Source organism: Lasioglossum baleicum, chromosome 10 (assembly GCF_051020765.1).
Source record: "Lasioglossum baleicum chromosome 10, iyLasBale1, whole genome shotgun sequence".
Classification (NCBI taxonomy): Eukaryota; Metazoa; Arthropoda; class Insecta; order Hymenoptera; family Halictidae; genus Lasioglossum; species Lasioglossum baleicum.
Genome location: NC_134938.1, coordinates 10,948,343 through 10,968,266, shown reverse-complemented (window position 1 = coordinate 10,968,266; position 19,924 = coordinate 10,948,343). Strand labels below are relative to the sequence as shown.

Genomic DNA, 19,924 nt, shown 5'->3' with positions numbered 1-19,924 from the left:
AACTAAAGTAAACCCAAACAGAAAGCAACTTTTGTACTTCATACGTATCTTTGTAATATTATTGTGTTTTGTACGTATGTGTAACTGCAATGTTAATGAAAAACAAATGTGTTTCTTCTCTATTTCGAGTCTTTTTTTTACTATTTTTGGTGATAAACGAGTTTGACATGCCTGGAATAGCCGCACACGATTGAGTCACGCGCATTCTTCCGCTGAGAAGCTTTACCACTAGTACTTCAGGTGTGTGTACCTACTTCCCTATGCAGTTCCGAGTACCACGTTATGAATAGCGAACACAGTGTGCATTCCAACTGCACTCGATAAGTAATCGAGCGACGCTTATGAGACGTACGCGTCGCGCGAGATGATTCAATGGAAAGTTTCATTGCCGGCTTGTGTGATCGCGATTCAACCAATTGACGTGGCCTTTGTCTATCGCGTGACCGCACGCGACTCGATCACGAAAAATTTCGTGTCAGCTGATTAGTGAACCGTTCGAAACAGTTCTTTACAATAAAGCTTTGTCACGGATGCACGATTACGTTCCCGCATGATCGAATCGCGTATTTCGTTAATCATCCCTACTGATTCATTCGCAAGTACCTTGCTCATTATGAATAGACAGCGGATAGGATGCATTTGTGACTAGACTGCGTATCTTTATACAGAATGATAATGTTCTCCGTTGATTGTGAGTGAAAAAGCAGTAGCTCAATAAAAATTAATTTCATTTGACAACAATATAACAATGTTTTCAGATTTTCTTACATGTGACCCTGTTAATTTCTTCAGAAATGCATGAAAATCCGCAGCCCACTAATAAACATATTGAAGAAAGAAAATAAATTTCTATTTCATTCCAGTTTGTTGCAATTCACTTCTATTTTGCATAATTTTCAGCTTGATAAATAGAATGCGGATCTTTGTGCAAAATAAAAATATTCTCCATCGATTGCGGAAAGCAGTAGTTAAATAAAAATTAATTTCATCCCTTGACAGCGTTTTCACATTTTTTAAAGGACCAGGACATACGACCCAGATTTTTTCTAGAAGTTAGAACAATTAGTTTACTACATGACGCGAACAAATTACTTTTTGAAAGTGTAATGACAAAATGTAGAAGCAGCATGAAACTATCCTGATTTCTTCGAAAATATTTTGTGGCATGATCAAACTATGGATCGTTGGGTTTTTAACTAAATTTTTCATGTAACAACACATTTCTACCAAGTAATTTAAAAGGTTGGTGAAAATCTAAGTTGAAAGTAACTGACCACACATAAATTCTTTCGTAACAATGCAAAATTGCTTATTGGAACGTAACATGCAAACTGACAGAAGGGAACGCGCTTTTTGTGAATGAAATGGGGATGCATTTCAACGAGGAAGGTAGCTTAATGGGACACGTAACATACGTTTACGTGCCGTAACAATCGCGTTACGTAAATAATATGGTTCATAAGCGAGCGACTCTTTTACGGGTGAAAGACACGCGTAGAAATGCGAAGAGATTGCGACGCCTGTCGCTCATTCATAGCAAATTGCGCGTAAAACATGCAATCGGAATGCGCAGTTCCGCGTCACAATTAGTCATCAGTACTAACCAGCAAATTACAAAAACAATGATGTATTTGTAGCGTAAACTCAATTGTCTTGTGAATGCGTCAACAAGAAATTAAGTTTAATCTGTTTAGATCTTCGGAGGCGGACTACAATTCTCCCTTTTGCTGTAATAAGAAACACGATTCGAGAGTTTAAATTGCAATTTAAAAATAATATAATAATCCATAAAAATTCAACTTTACATAGGCTCTAGTATAACAAATATCTCTTTGAATATTTTGTATACATATGCAATTATTATAATTGATCCCAAGGGTAATTTGCTGGCCCAATCTCTTTGACAAAGGTTAAGTGTAGTTTTAGTGATCAAGTAGCATTCCCTTTACGAAATCATTATCTCGTAGATGTACAATTTGTCACCAAAATAGCAGCCGCGGAAGCAAATTGTGTAAATTTCCGTACGAAATCCTCTGAGAGCATCTTTCGCACAAGTTCACGCGGTGAAACGTTCGAGAATCTCTCGATGAATATTCAATGCGAACTCTTACATCATTTCAGCAAGATTGTGTCAGTGCGTTGTGTCTTTAATATGCCGTGTACTGTATTGTTGAGAGAAAACACTTTGTTTACGTTCGTAACCTTGAAATTAACATAAAGACATGTTACTCGAGGACGGTTAGACTGTTATTTTTAAACTTTCAACAAAAAATTCGACGAGGGACGCGTGAAAAATCGTTAATGAAGTGACGAGGGAAAATGTTTACAGCAATGTCATAGCAATTTGTTTGTTTAAATGTAAATTTTACGCGACATGATTACACTTTAATACCGGCAATGGCGCCATTGCAGGTATAGTAGGCGCAGTCCCATTGAAAACACAGAAGAAACCCAAAACGGGGACGGAGCGATGGCGCAGGTATATGTACAGAGGGGGCGTCCTAGTGGGCAACGACCCTTACACTGCTCGGCGACCGAGGCAGCTCGAACTTCGAGATCCTCGCGGTGTACGCTCCGCAGTGGAGGGGATATTCGTTTTTCGTGGATCTTAGATTCCTTTTCTTAGATCAAGGCTTTACTGTATCTTAAATGCGTAGCTCCTTTATCGTGCTGTGTAAAAAAGTTCACGAGAATCAATTGAAAAGCTCATATTCCCTAAATTATTAGATTGTCCCAAAAGTTGGTTTTCGATTCATGCACATAATGCAAATTCATGTTAGGAAGTACTGAAACATTAACATAAAGATTATCGCATTGTTTGCGTTTATTTAGGGACATATTCCGAAAGAAACTTTTGGGACAACCTAATAGTATAAATTCCCAAGAATTGAAATCATGATTTCCTAGTTACGTCAATGTCGCGGAGAATGATTGATCAACAAGTGGTTCCACAGGGACCGTTGAAAACTTGCGGTTGGATCGGTCGAGGTTCCGAGTGCGCAAGCTTATGCACGCGACCGTGTCACGTGCGCGGTCGCCGCGAGTGCATCGAGTGCATGCAGCAAGACACGAGATGCTGCGAGAATCGCGAGCTTCCTCGGGCTATAGTTTCCTCGTCCGTGTGTTACGTGAACCAGCGGCTCTCAGCCGACCGGACGTTAATTTGGAAAGTGAAAACCGGCGTTACGTCACCGGTGGATTACGTGTATTGTATGGAAACGCTTCCCCGGGGATCGATCGATACCGCGGTACATACATATACAGGGTGCACCGGAGATCCTGGTAAAACCGGCCGGTTGCTGATTCTACGTCAAAGCAAAACGTCAGAGTCCGGTTTCTTTTTAATCACACTTCGTATAAAAAGTTTTCTTTCAACCGTCCAGCTACCTCGAAGTAATAGCAGCAATACTATTTTCATTTATATTAGAACCGAACAAACCAATACGAGAAATCGAAGTATTAGGTTGACAACTAAGTTCGTTCGGTTTTTGTGATTTATCCCAATGTAAAAAAACCGAACGAACTTATTTACCCCAACCCAATAAATAAACTCACATTTTCCATTTTCAACAATTGGGGTTGCTGACGGCATCGCAAAATGTTTTGGAGTGCGGAGGATTGAAGAATAATATAAGATGATTAGAAATAACAAATTATCTCTTCACAACCGTAAATTTTATAACCGACTTGCATTGTTACTGTAGGTGTGAAAAAAGCTATAGGAGATTAGCTATTCAAATGAACTGTTTAACCGTCTTCTGTAAGCGAATAATAAACTTCTAAGTGGACAGCATTTTTTGTAACTCGTCATTAGCATATAAATAACTAATTATGTTCCGGTTTCTTAGAATCATCGTGACTAGACTGCAGAGTTGATGCAGTTGCACTACACTGTCATACTTCTAATCCGATAAATACTGGTGTAATAACAAAATCGTGCCATTCTTATTGTAATAGGTGCTTTCATCAAGAAGTTCGCTCGAAATTTTCTGAAATAACCTTTTTATAAGTTCAGTAATTGTGAAATGAAAATTTAGAAAATTTATGAAGCAACCTTTTCATCATTTCAGTAATTGCGAAATGAAAAATTAGGAGTCATTTCGACTAATTAAATATCAAGCCCAGTCGGTAAAGGTAAACAAATGACACTCGAGTGCAACAGAGTCGATGTCAATGCCGATTCCTCGGACAGTCAGCAAAGGACGCGCGTTGGTGTTTTGTTTACTTACGCTGACTCATCTCGTTGGATCGTGTATGTGTAGTTTCGAATAAGCAAAAGAGTCACAAACTGTGTGATACATACATCGTCAAAATGTTTCTATAAAAATGGGCCTGATAGTTCCATGGCTGCTGCGATAATCAGACTTTTCATTTTATTATGATTAGACAGCGGATCTTCATGCATTTATAGCAAAATTGGGTAGATGAAATTCAAAATTGAGTAGATGAAATTCAAAATTGTTGAAAAATTTTACAAATTGAAGATGTTAATATATGATTTCTCCTCTATTCAAATTATTAAGAGAAGAAATAACACATTCAATCCAGTTTCTATTCCGTGCAATCGATGCAAATAATTTTTATTTTGCATAAAGATCCGCTGTCAAATTATGATATTTGATGCATCATAGATGACGCAAATAATTTCGTCATCTTTACGAGACATCAAGTATCACTCACTCTTAGCGCTCGGTAAGTATAATGTAATGTAAACTAAAGAATTTATCTCTGAAGCTACTTCTTCAGCAGCTTGTACGTCCCATTAAAAAACTCTGTTTATTCAAATACGTCACAACACTAATGCTCAATCCTCTGGTGCACAGGTGAATCGAATTCCTCACAATGTACAGGTAAAAAATCATTCACCTGCATTCTCATTAATAAACATTGTTCTTTCCGACTCTAACGTCAACTTCACGGCTCTGGCAGACCCAACCCGTACACCAGAGGTTTAAACTTTAAACTGTATAAAATCACTAAAAACACCAGTACCATTATCCAAAATATATTGTTTGCATTATTAAATATGTTGGGATCTAACCACTTACTCAACATTTAAATATTGTATGGGGTACTGTGTACCAATTTCATAACCACAAAATGAGAAAGAAATCAAATAGAATGGAATTATTCTAGGCCGAAAGAAATGTTTAACAGCTCTGAGTGCTCAGGGTTAAATCCTCAAAGAAGAAATCCGGAAGATTCCATTAGAAACGCGGCTTTGAAGGTCCTCTCGGTGCCCGTTCGAACTGGTACAATTTAGTTCGTCAAAGCGGCGAGTGTCATCGCTTAATGGAAACTGGTAATCGAGGATGGCGAACAACACGGGAAAACCGTGCCCCCTTGTCGCGCACAAATTACGCACGATAATCTCACCTTGATGAACCCGCTCGCGGTGACATACACACACGCCGTGCACCGTGGTCACCATCTGTGACGCGCGCGTAACAAAATCTCGATCTGAATGCAAACGTTTTCTATGCAACGCGCAAGAGCGCAACTCGCGTCAGCGTGAATCGGCGTTTTGTTGAACTTTGAAATCATTCCAGCCCCCTGATGAGACCATCGAGCTGATCAATGACACGGTGCAAATTCGGAATAAATTAACCACCTGTCAATGGAAATGTTGTACCCGCCGGACATTCGTGACAGAAGCCTCGTAAATCACGCGTGATTGATCAGTAGACTGCGGATTTTTACGCAATTGGTTGGGCGAAATATAAAACAGTAAAAGATTCGAAAAATCTAAGAGCATTGTTATGATGTTCTCAATGTACAAAATCTATTAAGGGATGGAGCGAATTTTTATCGAACTCCCGCTGCCCACAATCGTTGGAAAATATATTTATTTTGATTAAGACTTGTCTCCCACTCTATCCTTCCCCCTCCACAGCCGAATCACGTGACTAACCCGATACTGGCAGAGAGAGGGTCACCGTATTCCCCTCGATCCGAGTGAATTCCCCTGCGCGTCGTGCGTGTATTTCATTCACTGTTTTCATGTATTTTATTAACTACTAGAGGGGAGTTGTTGCTCGCTCGCTTTGCGAGCTCGCGAGAGGGTTAGTGGTAACAGACGTCGATAATGTATATTTCTATTGAAATATTGATTAAAAGCTAGGACGTTCGTGTTTTTGTTGTATTGAAATATGATTCTAAAAGCACTTTTAGTTTTTCCCGAATTTTCATGTTTCCGGGCAACTTTTCCAATTTTTTAAAATCTAAAAACCTGATTCGGACTACAACGAACATTTAAAAAAAAGAATTAGCCAAATCGGTCCAGCCGTTCTCCCGTGATGTCGTGACCAACGAACAGCATTTCATTTTTATTGTATAGAAAGAAAAGAAGAAAGAAGATTCGCGCGGAATAGGAACTGATCGACAAGTCGAAGCGACAAACGTTGATCACGTACTTCAGAGGTCGAAGGCCTGCATTTTTTATCATTTCGATTTCCGCTGTAATGTGCAAACGAACAGATTAATTTAGTCAGCATCTTGTGACAGACTTACATTGACCGTATAACGATTAAACTCGTTTTACTAAGATAGAAAAATTATATTGTAGATGCCTCGTTCCACGGTACATGGTTTTTATCAAAACGTGCACACGTATGCGTTCATTTATTTGTTAATTTATTCGCAGCTCGAACGGGTATTCCGACTATCTCGCAGATAGATGAACGTTGATCGTTACTCGGAATGTATTTAAGCCTTATCTTTTTGGCATGGGCACATTGACATTTCCTTCGGAGCGAAGCGGCCAAGCTAATTTATTTAATTATTTATTATTGCTATGATCCAATATTTAATGTAATATAATGATGTAATTTAATGATATGTCTAAATTATATATAAAATTTCTATAAATAATATTATTCCCTCAAATAATATTAGATACATAAATTTTCATATGGATTTAATAACATGTATTTCTAAATTTTGCATGTAGCTTACATTACATAGGTGTTACATTGTTTCTAAATTTTAGTATGATTCCAGCTTTATATAGCCAAATTGTTTCCGTTTTAATCGATTCCACCGAGACTACGAAAGTTGTAGATCCTTTTTTTTTATTTTCGATTTTCTAGAAAGTACTGTGCGTGACTCGAAAGCAGTCCGGCGAGAGGACTGCGAAGCTGATTGGCCGGAGGGGAGCGGGCACGTGTATCCTGCAGTACTGATATTCATTTTATTTACATACTGATAAAAAAAACTGGTAAATTGACCATTTCATGTTTTCATCTAGGTAATTTTTTGTTCGCATGTCACGAAACATTTGATTGCCCTAAGAAAAATATACATACGATGTACATAACTGGAACTTGCTTGTTATTTTAATGTTATCTAAGAATCTTATTGTGCAACATATACTGAATTGTTTTGAAAGATCAGGCAATTGTATTAAATCAGAAGCAACACGTTTCAATAATTCGAATCAAATCTAGACTAGGATTTTATCACTCACTCGTGTTACGGTAATCGCACAATTTTATCGACGTTCTGCCAAAACCTTGCAAGACTATCGCAATTTGCAGCAATTCAGGGAGACCTTGTTGAACCATTTATACACCGATTCTATTCTATATAATCGCTCGTTCATAATGCATACTCAATCTACTTTCCTTTGTTTATAGTCGTCGATAACCTCAGATGATCGAGCGACACTAAACTCATGAATAAAAAAGACTACGACCTTATTTATTAATGTATGTTGAATACATGATAAATTTATTCAACCTCGAGATATCGGGTAGCGTCACCTACAGTTAATAAATTGAAAAAATGTCTGAACAAAATGGTTCGCAGAGCTGTACAAATAATTTTTCAATAATTAAATTTCAATTCTTTATGCAACAACACAGTACAACAAGTTACACGTACGATAGATAACCGAATTATTGTGAACACTGCATTGTTCAAATGAAATAATAAATAGTTTCGAGAAGAGGTTACTCGTGTAACTAAATTGATGATTAAATTTACATATGCTAATTTTGCAATCGTTTTCCAAATAAAATAAAAGAAATTCACATAATGAACTACATATTTTGAAAAAATTATTTGGCTGTTCAAGTAAACTAGCGTATGATGATTTCAACGATAATATTTTCTCGAATAATTTATTTCGACAATGCCCAAGACTGGTGACACCGAGTTCGAACACAAAATGAATGCTAAATGCGAGGCTACCGCGAGACGAGCCAAAGTTTTTGACAATTAAACGTGTCACGTCCACACGGATGATACACAACGATCGGGTTGAGGCAGCCTCGCATAGCTTCATGGATCTTGGTGAAAAGAGGGGGATAGCTGCGTAACTACGCGCCAGTCCGTGTCCTTAGCACCTGCGTTATGCGAGGGAGCACTGTAGTAGATGGGATTTCATGCGATACGTATGTATAACGTTGAACCGACCGCGCAACATTATCGCCACGTGATCCCACCGTGACACACGCATCGAAACGGTACATCATAAAACCTAAGCCGGGACAAAGATTGATCCAATTTGGACATTTCCGATATTGATACATCGATACGAAACAGTGCAATCTATCGGGAATTATCAGCCCGATAAAAACCAATAAAACAGTTCGCAGTTCTGCGTCATCAGAATAGATCACACGATTATAATCGATTCTTTTTCCGCGCGTGATCTATGTATGCGTGCATTCATTAATAGACAGCGGGTTTTATTCATTTATGACAACAGTGGGTAGGTGTAATTTAACACTAAACCTACCACGAGGGGTCAAATGAGCCATTTTAGATTTTTTATTTGACAATTACTGAAATTGTAAAGGTGTTTTCACGGAAATTTATTCAATGTATTTTTTGACACCGGTAAAAATCGTACAAAATTTAATAAATTTGATCTTGTAATTTTTATAATACTGTACACATCATTTACTTTTGATGGTCTGGGTTTAGTGTGAAAACAGCAAAGACATTAGAAGAATTTTAAAATACTTTTCAATTCGATGTGCACAATGTAAAAAAGATTACACAGGATAAAAATGATCTGGGTTGAAAGAAATGTCTCGATTTTGGAATTAAAATTGCTGCGAGTTCAAAGGGTTAAGCATATTAAGAAAATCAACTTCTATTTCACACGTGATTGTTGCAATTCAGATAGAAAATTTTCATTTTGCATAAACATCAGCTCTCCATTCATTAATGACGAAAAGTGGAAGAGTTACATAGTGACTTAATTACTCGATTGAAGGACGCGCGGATATAATTTATACACGGGGAATTTGTGCACTGTGAAAACGAAGTGACTTTTCCAGAAATTGGAGAAGCGAGTCGCGTTTTTCTCAAGAACTCGGGAGGATTACGGAGAAAATAGTAAATTCGACAGGATTTTCCTCACCGAGGCTGCAGTGAAAATTGAAAAGGTTTTGTAACGGAAAGTGGATATCACTGCCACGAGTTATAAATTGTTACAAATGGTTAAGAACGACGCGCGGTTCTCTGAAATATTTTTCCAATATTTTCAAAATGTATTTCTTCAACTTCTGTTCACGGTGGAGACAAAAGAATAAGCAATTGCAATTTAAATGTAAAAATGAGTAGGTGTAATTTAAAACAGTAAAAAGGAGAATCTAAAAAACTGTTCGAATATTTGCAACCTGTTAAACAATTTTTATTTCACTCCAGAAAATTCTTATTTTGCATAACGATTCGCTGTCTATTAACGTAAACTGCAATTGGATGCAAAATTTATATGTAAATTAATCCTCCAACATCTCGACAAAAAAATTGATCGTTCGTGTCGCGATCTAATGACCGGTTTTACGTGTACATATGTTCCAATTATTCAGATTATAAAACTTCATTAATAATGAGATAAATTTCCTAGTTCAATCATTATATTTAAAATTGGCGACCGTCTCAATAAATTTAGAGTTGCTTTATTCCAGAGATACTTTGAATGTGCTTGTTAGGTTTAGCGTTAAAAAGAACGGTACCGTGTGGTCTTTTGTCGAAACGATTTCCAGTCGAACATTGTTCGATGTAGCCGGTACCTATCGTCGTTCAAGGCTAACACACGCGTGCGCAAATATTTGCCTGTTATCGCCACGGTGTTCAGGAAGCGCTCGTTAACCAGGCAATTTGCAGTAACATGCTTCCCAGGCTAATTTGCTGAACGACTTTTGGAAAATCCTTTCTGTGTGACATCGGCAAACAGCGAGGTAAGGATTACGAAAAGAAAAAGAAAGACGTCCTTGGGTAACACCCATTAGGCACAAATCACAGTTCGAAGCGATTTTGGCAATCGAGAAAGCGACTTGCCTATCTATCGTGCCGGTGGTGTGACATAATCGGGTCAACGTCGGAACTTAGAATTACACTTTCGCTTACAATAGATTTTCGGCGGGCACCGGAGGATTTCGAATCAGCCGCCTCGTTAAAAGATCTCCGTTTGACGAATTTTAAAGTAATGTAATAAATAGATTGCGGATCTTTTTATACAAAATAAAAAATGGTTGCATTGATTAAAAGACAGAGAGGCGAAATAAAAATTTCTTTCCTCTTTTATATATCTGATTAAGCTGAAGCCAATACGCGCCGATGTCTTTAAATCTTTTTAATATGTCCACTCATTTAAATTGTGCTTATCTATTTTTGTCATAAATGCATAAAAAATCCGCGGTCTAGTAATAAAGATTCTACAACTTTTTCGAAGTCTCGGTGGAATCGATTGAAACAGTAACAATTTGGCTATAAAAACCCGGAATCAAACTAAAATTTAGAAACAATGTAACAATATTGTACTTGCTATATAAATAAACCACTCGGTTTAAAGCAATAATAAGTAAAATAAATAACAACGTATACAACAGGAAAATTACTGCTCAATTTTATGAGGACATACACCGTTAAGTTAGCATGTTTTGTAAAGGGAAGAAATAAATATTCTATCAACCTCGGTTTCGCAAAGTTATTGCAGTAAATGTCTGCGATAATTCAACGTACGACTTGCACACTTGCAAGCGAAAAATGTATCGAATCGTTTGTCCTCGACGAAATAATACGTTTCTAACGACGCTATATCAATTTTCCATTTGCAATACATAGTTATTTTTCTCCAAACGATACGCAGCGCGCTGCGGAACGGGATGGAACCGGTGCGAGTAATCGACCTTAATTGAATCGACATTTCCGGGAGCCGATTATACCCTCTCACATCAGACTATGGCAGGACTTGAACATGACACCTCTTGGATGATCTACACGTCACGAAATGTCAACGGATCCTCGAAAAATGAAATGCGCCAGGTCGAGACGATCGATTTGCATCGCAGTTGCGGTAAACACGTTATTATGCTATTGTAACAGAAAGAATTTTAAAAAAATAAGATAACACTGACTCTCTGACAATTGTAAATAGTCAGCCACTCGCAAAATTCAATGTTATTGTTTCTACCGACAATTTTGTAAATACTTATGCATAGATAAATTCGCTTAACACCAACCAGCGGAGCTAGTCCTTTCATTATTAAAAGAAAAAAGATAACAGCCTTCACTACCGTTTTGGAACGAACCTATTTGAATTTTTAGGGTTTTAAATGGTGATAAATGATTAGTCCTTTCAATTAAAAACTAAAAAGATAACAGCCTTCACTACAGTTTAAACAAAAAAAAGTAAATCAGTTACACCGTTTTGGAATGAACCAATTTGAATTTTTAGGGTTTTAAATGGTGATAAATGATAATTAATTTTCTTTTAAATATCACTCGCATTCTTTGGTTCGAAATACAACTGAAGTGAAATAAATCAAATTTTTTCACAATCACAAATTGCTCATTTGCGAATTCTATTGAAATCGAATAATTAAATGACAATTTTGTGAATAACATTCGTTGAGAAGCTAATTCTATAAAGCAATAATAATAATCCTCGAATGAGGGAATTATCGGTTTCAAATATTAATTTTGAAAAATTGGATTCTGGTTACAAGAAATTGCTTCTCGATCACAACGTATCGAGACAAGTTGTAATTATTTCGAACGCCAGTCAAGAGCAAGCGATTATATTTTTTTCCACGATAACAACAGTCGCAGAATTGTTTGCAAACAAACCAACAGGTATGGTACTGATAGCCTGCTCTACTTTTCCTGTAGTCTGTTGACTTGAATTATAATGTGCTTGGCTAACCGAAATTCATTATCCCGTACTTCAAATCCATGATTATTTCCGTCAATTAGCTTATTGTTCAATATTTTTGCAAATTGTTTCATAATTCTCAATTCACGAAGAAAATACCAAACAATAGACTTCCTGTAAAAAGAATTTTACCCACGTGTAACGGAATTGTAGTGTGTGTCAACTACAAAATTGTAACAAACATTCGCGATCTATTTTCCCACGAATGTGCCACAGATTTTCTTTCAAAACGAGCTTCTACCTTTGTTAATTAATGTCCAGCGGGTTTTATGCATTCATGACAAAAGTGAGCAGATGTAATTTAAAACAGTAAAAACATTAGAAGAATTTAAAAATACTATTATGTATATTATTTTCTATCTGTTAGTAATAAGAAAGAAAATAAATTCCTGTTTCACTCAACTTTGTTGCAATTCGGGTAAAAAATTAATATTTTGCACAAAGATCTATTACTTAAGGTCTATTAGCGAAACAGCTACGTTTAAAGTGAAACCGAAAACTTTCCGAGACCCAAAATCTCACTTTCCAAATATTTACCTCCTCGTTCGCTCAGTTTAAATAAAATATTCTCTCCGAATAAATTAGAGAAAATTATGCTGTCAAAAATATTCCTAAAACATTATGCTAAACGGAATTTACCGACACGCATTCAAATTTCTTGCTTTGTATGTATTTGGAATAATCTTCTGCCAGGTTAGCAAACGTCCTTGTGACCGTCTAGCGTCATTAATATTGTAATTTAAATTCATAATCCGTTATTCCCATTCACTCATTTCTCATCCTGACTGAAGTGACTGTGCACGAAAGTGGTCGCGGTGGAAAGTTGGTAAAGGATCCGCGACACGTAGGAGACACCGCGCAGGATTTATGACCGAGATATGGAAAACTCGACTATTTTTGCTGGGCGTGAACAAATTTCGTTATCACCACGTGAATGAAGAGAGGCCAACGTGCGTACCGGCTAATCGAACACGTAACCGCTCGTTAGTATCGTGCACACGACGAATCACATTTGCTGGCGGACGTTGGATTTCTATTTACACGTTATACAGCCGATTCTATTTATTTACTAGCATAATGACCGTTGAAAAATCAACGGCTCGCTTATTTCGGGAGGTATGCCGCTATTTTAGACTATAAGCTACGTTTAATGACATATTTCACCCCTATGTAGCCAACCAAAATGTATAGATTATTTAAAACCTTTTGTATTCAACAAAGAATGGACATTCAGAAAAATTTTGAACATTTTTAGAGGAACATTAAATAGTTGTTGAATGAAATGCAGTACATAAATGGGTATGTACCCGGTTGGATACACAAGGGGGTTAACCACAGTTTCCTCAATTAATAATATAATAAAGCTGATTAATGTCGCGAATTCCCACACCACCTTCAGACAATACTGTTATATTAACAGAAAAGTATTTTAATAGTATTCAGACACAGCAAGATTTGCCAAAATAATAACTGTAAATTAAAAATTTTGAAACACCGTTCGCGCTTTTTCAATAATAAATTTTGGGAGAGCAGGGTCTAAGCATTTCTACATGCATACATAATTAATTGTCAAGATAGAGGATTGTTAGAAATTCAAAACAGTATTCTGAATTAGACGTTACATCGTCGACCGTTAGAGAGGACAGAGTAATAACACTAATTTAATTTTAGCACAATTAATTCTGAAGGATTTCTGGGATGGAAACATATTTGCGGTTACCTGTGTACCAAATTTCAGTTATGTCTTCCGTGTTTGGAAATTTTTTTGACCGTTACAGAGGACAGAGGAACCGACTAAATACATATTATGTATCAGTAAACGTACCGAGCTATAAAAGCAACAGACATATGTTGCTTCATAAAAATGACAAGATTTAATTGATTTATATTATACTTCGCGCGGTTGTTAGTGTAATATGTGCTCCAATAAAGTTATTTATTAAATAATTTCTTATGGAAGCATCTTTATAATTTGAATAATTGTAGAATAAAAAATCTATAGAACCGATCGTAGTATACAATAGGTTTAGTGTTACATATACGTATATAAACATGAAAAAAATGACGTGTAATTTAAAACAGTAAAACATTCGAAGAAATTAGAACTACTCTTACATCATTTTCAGCCTAGTAGACTGCAGATCTTCATGCAAATTAAAAACATCCTGCATCGATTATGGAAAGCAGCAGTTACATAAAAATTCATTTCACCTTTTAATATTCCGTTTACGTTGAAAACAACACAACAATGTTCTCAGATATTTTCTATTTTCTACTGTTTTATATTTCACCCAGTTGATTACCTCACAAATGCATGCAAAACCGTAGTCTACTAATAAACATATTAAGAAAGAAAGAACACGTTCATTTTGCATAATGACCGCTGTCTCGTTATATCATTTGAGGAACACGCGAGCAACTCGCGGAACTGGCATTTCTTTCTCTCTCTCTTTCGCACGTTTCCGACTTTCGTTTCCTCCTCGCTCTCCAATGGGATCAGAAAGGATCGCACGTGCGAACCAAATCGAGCCGCGAAGTTTATTATGCTAACGTTTGTATCCTCGAAAAAAGTTTCTCCTACGAATAATACATCTCGGAAGGAGGAGAGAAAAAAAGCACAAACACAGACCACGCGCGCGCGAAAAGAGAAGTGAAATCTCCGTTTAACGAAACGAAACAGCGCCGGCGATTATCCGCACGTCTCCTTTCACGATTTTCACCGTATAACACGAACTAGTTGTAGATTATATGGAACACACCGTTACATGCTGGCCGCGGACCGCGCGAAGGTGTCGCTGAATGCGAGGAAAAAACGAATGCTGCGAGAAAAAATATCGGCACGGCTAACCTATTTGTCGGAAAAAATAGACGGAAATCGAGTAATGTGTTCTGGCGTGTTACGTTCGAGGAGGTGCGTCTCGCCAATTCGAGTTTGTCACCTCTTCGTGTAACTTCTCGCGAACGGTTACGGTTTTGTAGATCAGGGTGGGAATGATGAAAATGCTCACCTGTCCTTTCTTCACCCTCGACGAACCCTCGCGTGTCTCCCTGTAGATGATAGCTAGGTTTTCTCCACCGATACGCTTCGCGCACAAATGCCACCAACCACCGGGCAATAAACCGCGCGCAAATGGACCACGGTCAACACGAGTGTGTTCGAGTTGTGGATATCGCTGTTAGTGTCCAGAGAATTCACCTTTCGACGAGCGTGATCCGTGCTATTCAGCGAGCTGACAGCGAATCAAGACTGAGATGCCGGCACCACGCGGCCAGAGCTAAATACGAGCGCTGAGTGCTGAGTGCTGACAAACACGAGTCATCGCGACCAATCGCGACGGCGCGCCGCGGCGCCCGCCGGAAACAACGGTGGCGCCACGACGCGGAGCACCTATGGATCCGCGGAACGAGCAGGGGCCTACGTGATCTTCCGCGAGCGAAACACGTCCTCGTCGCGGCGCTACCAGCTGTTTTGCTTTTTTATTCGGCGGAGCTTCCCGATCCAGTCGCGCCGAGAGGACAGTTTTTTTGCGGGAAATTGCGATCACCAGACCCAGCGTTCTCGATAAACCGGATCTCGATTATAAACAAATATGCGTTATAAACAAATATGATTATATTACGAAGGATATAAATTTTCAAAGATAAAAAGCTCGTGTCCCAGATAGCACAAAGACATCTTAAAGTACGCCTAAAAGTTGCCTGACGCAAGACGTAAGTATGTCTTTAATTCGTACGTTACGACTGTAGCACGTCGTTTTCACGTCTTTTTCACGTACCTTGTACGACTTTAACAGGTCTTTGTTACAAAACTGTGCGACTTAAAGTCGTCCCTCACAGGTCTTTTTGATGTAATTATATAATTATTATATATTAATTACATATACTATATTATATAAGTATATAATTATTATATAAAAAATATTTTAACACGTTATTAACACGTATTTTAACATATTATATAATTATTAGAAGAGATAAACTTCTGTTAAAATATTTTTTAGGTAAAAATCAAAATACTTTTTCTTTAAATGAAGCATAGTACTAGTATATTAACGATTAAGAGATATACATATTTTCGTAAGTACTTCAATCGTTTCTGCCGTGAAAACGGCGTCTTCAAAGAAGCCGCTTTTACACGTCCATAAAGGAATCTCTGCTGGGACGACGTTTGTACGGCAGAAATGAGATGCATAAAAGGCACCTTCCTCCGTGCGTCAAAACGACGTCCCAGAAAAGATACCTTTATGGTGGACGCCTAAAAAGCGTCTTACTGAGACGTAAGACGTAAAGACGTAGGACGGACGTGAAAACGGCGACTCTAAGTCGTCCTGTGCTATCTGGGGTGCGTGGAGTCCACGCGTGACAGAAGTGAAACTTCTTGCTTATTGGGTGTAGACAGAGATAAATTATATGGATACTATTAGTGCAACGGTTCTTTCGTGATGAATGCGAAATTGTCATAAAAAAATAATAGCTTTTTTATGCGTGAACCGATTTCAATGAAACTTTGTACACAATTCACTTAGGGTGCATTTATAGTGGAGCTGCGAGCATCGATGATAGCGGCGCGGTGAAAGCAAACCAACATTCGTGACAACATTTCGACGTATAATGCACCGTGATTTCGACACATACTATAATGAAAAAGTACATATGTATTTTCTTTTTTTTTCACCGCACAGCTCACCTCGCTGCTCCACTATAAATCCATACTTAGATTTCCAAAAACCATGTTTTCAATTTTCACCACAGGCACAGACAAAAAATTTAGAAATCGTCACCTTTACTTTTTCCTTCGCAATAGCGACCAATAACCACTTAAAAAAAATTATTTGCTTATTAAACTAATCCTTCTAACGTTTGAAAAAAACTCGTGTTGTTGCGTCCAATGTCGAAAAAGTTATTCGTGTTTAAAAGGTGTACGAATACTTTGTACATCCACTGTATTAAATGATTAACAACGAACAATTTGTATATGTATACAATTTGTGGTGTTCAAGAATAATTGAAGAATATCTTGAAAACTTGTGTGTGTGTGTGTGTGTGTGCATCGCGCGTTTTATTAATGAAAATAGAGAGATGCCACACTTCAATGCCATAAAATTTTCCGTACACATATATTTATAACTAACTACCTGCTCGTGGCCCCTCCGGGCGAGTTGCACCCGACCACTGGCGGTATATCTGAAAAGGTTGTCGTAGCGGACAAAAAACGCGCATGGATCAACTCTGAACCGGCCGATTATTTACAACCACCGCGCTCCAACAACTTCAACCCCAACAGATGGACAACACGTGCGACAGACTCACCGAACCAGATCGATGGGATCATATCGCACGCCCGCAGGAAAAGTGACACAACTCAAAAATGCAGCATTTGAGAAAAATCAACTTAAAGAATACCATAAAACTTACAATGACATAATCTCAAAATTGCCATTTTTTGACTTGTGTCAATTTTATTGCGGGGGTGCGATATACACACACACATACTTTTCTATTTTATATACATATATATTGTACATAGATTGTAGCGTATCCGGTATAGGAGTTGCAAATGATTTATAAATGTTTTTCTTTCTCCTCGACCATGAAATAGTTTTTGCCGCGCACATCACCATTCGTGTATAATGAGTGACGAGAACCTCCGTACGTTTCGTAGTAATGACGCATAGATTTCATGCTAAACGTTAACGTAACGTTGTAAAATATTCTTTTGTGCAATTTATAGAAGTTGAAATATTTCATATGATTTCGATATTCCCTGGCATTTTGCGAAATGTGTTATCTTCAGTCGGCCATGTAGGTGCTGAACCACACCTGGCATTAATCGATTGTTTGAAGTACGTCGAAAATTAGGCATTTTCGAAAAGGCGTGGCAAGATAATGTAATTTACAGTCGGGTTACATCATTCAGAAAATACATTCGCAGAAATGATTTGTCTGACTGTTACTTGCTAAACAAATTGTTCTCTCTCTCTCTCTCTCTCTCTCTCTCTCTCTCATGCGGCCCACGCAATAATTCTTCGAAAATAAATGCACCTTTGTCGCTGTTCTTAATCACGTTAGATAAGTGTCTCCATAAAATCAGCATCACATGATCCGCAAAACTGTAAACAAGAATCTCATCGTGGATTTATTAACTTCATTAATTATGTCATCTTTTGCGTGCCACTTTGAACGAATTCTATAGTAGATATCTTTATGTTAATGATAATTATTTTTCGTTGTATATTACGCGACATTTCATTTTATCGTCTGAAACTTAATCTGAAAGACAAAGTCCGATTTTGTTCCGTATTACGGTGCCAATTAGGTGAAGTACATGATAATCGTGATGTAATAAAACTGAAGAGTTTCCTGAAGCTTTAACCCCTTGCCGCATATTAACGAGTCAGAGTCGTCATGAGGATCTCGACAAAGTCTAACAAATATGAATGTTATGTGTTTCTTTTGTCGATGAAATAAAATCAATTTTTCAATCAATGTTTCAAATTTGCAAACAATGTGTCAAAATTACAAATCAATGTTTGTAATCAATATTTAAGCATTCAAATAAATGCAGCCATACAAAAAATTCCGTAAAGAAAATGGGTTAACTTGAAAGTCCTATCACCCCTTACCTACTTTCTCGAATGCATTGTATTTTACGGAAATGCATGTGCTTAACACATGAGCACGTAATTGCATCCCGAAACACGAGCGCATGTGATAGGAATAAAAGATCGACCAACATGTGATAACAGTGCTAATCACCTTCAAGGTGAAATAAATAAATAAATAAGTGACGAATAATTTAAACTGCACAGAAATTGATATGTTTTCTATTACCATAATGCAGGGGTGGCCAACCTGTAGCGCATTGAATAACTGAATCCAACATCATATTTTCAACACCTGAGTGCTCTCAGTTGAATGCATACAGGTTTCGCACTCCAAATTCACTCTTTTGCAAATCAATTTCAACCATTCACAAATAAAGTATTCTTAAGTAAATTTTTGTAAAAAGAATCAAATCAAATGTAAATTAATCGTTAAGAAATTCAAAATCTTATTTATTGCAAAGATATATGTATACAGGTTGTTCGGTAATAGGTGGTACCAGCGGAAAGGGGGTGATTCTACATGAAAGAATAAGTCGAAAATATAGAATAAAATTTTTCCATGCGAGGCTTTGTTTTCAAGAAAATCGACCTCGAATTTGCAGTGGGTACTGGGTACGCGTGCACTTGATCATGTCTCGTTATAGGTAAAATAAACATTTCCTTGACAGTGGAAGTGTTTATCAACATAAACTTCAATTGAGACAATGATCTACAGTGAGATCCGTTATAACGAGGCATGATCAAGTGCACGCGTACCTGGCGAAAATTCAAAGTCTATTCCTGTTTTACAACCCCAACAATGAACGTAGGAAGGTAGAAAGAGTGCTCGAGTCGAGACTACTCGCATCAGCGCCCGCTCTAGCGGTTACGTCGCCCCAGACAAAAAGACAAATTGCCGCCCCTTAATATATAATATTAATATAATTAATATAATATTAATATAATACATCAACTACTCTAAAATCACAGAAGCTTTTTTTTCTTACTTTCAGTTCTGCGAACTTTTTTATTATATACATCTTTTAAATTTACTTGATCAGCAATTTCATGCCCAATTGCCAAAATAGCCAAACCATTAAGACGATTTTGTGTAGTAGTCGAACGTAAAAAGTTCTTAATTAATTTTAACTTAATTAACTTAAAAAATTTA

The 19,924-nt window shown here is 37.3% G+C and overlaps 1 protein-coding gene across 1 annotated transcript in view; it reads right to left on the bottom strand.

The window, feature by feature from the left end:
* The window catches only part of LOC143213149 (acyl-CoA Delta-9 desaturase), a 45,344-nt gene extending 29,882 nt beyond the window's left edge, over positions 1-15,462 (bottom strand). Inside the window, exon 1 of the mRNA XM_076432751.1 lies at positions 15,178-15,462. The gene's annotated coding sequence lies outside the window, so the exon portion shown is untranslated. The remainder of the gene's footprint in view (positions 1-15,177) is intronic.
* Between the last annotated feature and the right edge of the window lie 4,462 nt (positions 15,463-19,924).